This window comes from Chlorella variabilis (genome assembly GCF_000147415.1).
Source record: "Chlorella variabilis unplaced genomic scaffold CHLNCscaffold_33, whole genome shotgun sequence".
NCBI classification, from domain to species: domain Eukaryota; kingdom Viridiplantae; phylum Chlorophyta; class Trebouxiophyceae; order Chlorellales; family Chlorellaceae; genus Chlorella; species Chlorella variabilis.
The window spans coordinates 331205-333835 of NW_005435055.1; positions in this window are offsets into that span (position 1 = coordinate 331205).

Sequence of the window (2631 nt, forward strand, 5' to 3'; positions counted from 1 at the left end):
GAGAGAGGGCGGGCGGGCGCGCAGGCGGGTGCAGAGATGTATGAGAGGGCCGGGGTGAAGCGGGCAGGGAGGGCAGCCAGGGTGGGACAGGAGCAGGAGAGCTGAGAGGTTTCGAGTCCGGCGGAGCGCGAGGGAGCGGCACAGGAAGCAGGCCGTGTCTGTCGCTGCTGTGTGAAGCTGATGCACATGCTGAGCTGTGATGTTCAGAGCGGCATCCACGAATAGCTGAGCACAACCTGGGCTGCACCGGCTGACTGAGCGTGCTTCCGGACCCATGCCGCGGCCCGCACACGAGGCGGCGCGGGTGATCCCGCCCGCACAGCCAGCGCCCGCCTGCCCACTCACCGTGCCCTGATCGAAGAGTGAGTACAGCTTGATTTGCACCGCCTGGGGGAGGCGCGCGAGGCGCTGTGCGAGAGCCATGACCCAGACGCGACCTTTGTTGCAGTGGCTCAGACCACGCTCCCTGTGAACGAGCTGCCTGTCGGCCGCGTGAACGAGGGGTGCCAACCAGCCAAGGTGCGTGAGTAGGGTGAGGGATGGAGATGAGGCTGAAAGGAGGCTCCACTGACGGCAGAAGGATCTGTGGGCGACTGTTTGAGCACACCAGGCCGAGGAGTTTAGCCGCAGCAGCGCCCGGGCGCGCCAAATGAAGACCGCTCCAGAGTCTTTCCAGAATCCCGAGAAATTCGGCGCCCTGCACGCTGTTTATCACCTCTTTCCACACCAGCGTGCTGATTCACAGTTCTGAGCGCACGGCAGGCTTCTCCCGACACCTCGACAAGTTCTTGTGCTTGGGCCAGCAGTCCCAGCCCCCGTCTCCGATAGCCCTCTGCGCTCATTCCCTGAACCCGGAACCAGGCCTGAATTCGGGCAGCGCCCTCTCCAAGAGATGCTGGGCAGCGAAGCATCCCTGAACGGCCTTGAGCTCTCGGCTGAGGCCTACTACAGGATTGGCAGCACCGCCTCGCTGCCATATCTGGAGCCGGACGCGCAGGTGGGCCTGCACGAACCATCACACCAGCGCCACCGCCAGCTTCCGCGCGGCGCCGTGGGCGCCGACCCCATCCACCGACCCTGCACGCCCCTCTCGTGTCCACTACTACAGATGCAGGATGTGCTCAGGATACTTCCAGCCTCCTCCAACCTAGCGGCGGCGGCTCCGCAGGCCAGCGGCGGCGCCGCCACCGCCACTGACAGCGACACTGAGACGCCGATGCATGGCCTGCCCCGTGTCGCTTCCCTCGACTTCATCAGGCAAGCTGGTCCAACGTTGCAGTCAGAGGCTTAGACCCTAGAGACATTGAGAACTCTTAGAAACAAAATTGCTGCATTGCCGCAGCTCACGCGTCCCCACGCTCCCTGGGGCCATGCCGTCACGCCTGCCGTCACGCCCTCGCCTGCTCTTCGTCACCCATGCCCCCTGCCCTGCTGCCCGGCCACTGCCTGCAGAGCCTTCCTTGGCTCCAAGGCCGACGCAGGCCCGGCTGCTGCAGCCAGACTGGTCCCAGCCGCCGCTGCCGCCGCGGCCGCCGCGGTGGGGCAGGACTGCGCGGCCGGCGGCGCCCTGCTGCGCCCCATGCGCCCCTCACCTCAGGAGCAGCTGCAGCGGCAGCAGGAGCAGCTGGCGGGCTGGGTGAAGGCCGAGCCGCCCTGCTCTTCAGACTCGGAAGCACCACCACTAGCGCAAGGGCAACCGCAGCCGCAGCCACAGCCGCAGCAGCCGTGGCAGCAGCGGCAGCAGGGCAGCAGCGGGGACGTGCCGCAGGCGGCGCGCCAGGCCAGCCAGGGCGGCGGGCTGCCCAGCGCGCAGGCCCACGCCCAGGCGCGGCAGCAGATGGTGATGGCAGCAGGTGGCGTCATGGGCGGCGCTCTGGTGCCCCTCTCTTTCATGCCCGGCTGCGCCATGCCCGGGCTGGGCGCGTATGCGGGGCCAGGCCTGTCCGCCGCCGTGGCAGCCTCACTCATGCCGCTGCCGCTGGTACCCAACGTGCCGGGAGGCCGCGCCGACCATGGCATGGCTCCATCCCTGCCCAGCGCCACAGCAGGCGCCTCGGAGGGCGGCGCCGCAGCCGGCTCCGCCGCCGAGCGCCGCCGAGCGCCGGCGGCAGCGGCAGCAGCCGCCGCGCCGGCGCCAGCGCCTCCGGCCTCTGAGGCGGAGGCGGAGGCGGAGGCGGCCACCCCCCGTGCCGTCATCAGCCACCCAGAGGCGCTATCCAAGCAAGAGCTGCGCCGCGTGCGCCGGTGAGCGGCCCCGCCGCCTGCTTCCCCGCTTTGTTCCTCAAGACACCATGGCAGGCCATGCGCTCAGCCTGCTCCGTGGTGTGCTGTACCGTGCCCAGCCGGCCGCGCCCAGCCTCCGAGCCCAAGCCCCAATGCCCGCCAGTGCACATGCCCCAGCCTGGCTTGTACCTGCCATCCCCGCCTGGCTCTTGCTCGCTCCTCTGCTTTGCCGCCTGCCTCTCGCTGCTGACTCGCCTCCCCTGCCTGCCCACCGATGCTTGCCCCTGCCCGCAGCATGATCTCCAACCGAGAGTCAGCTCGGCGCAGCCGCAAGCGTAAACAGGAGCACCTTGGGGAGCTGGAGGGGCAGCTGCATGCGGTGCAGGTGTGTGTTGTGGGTGGGTGGGT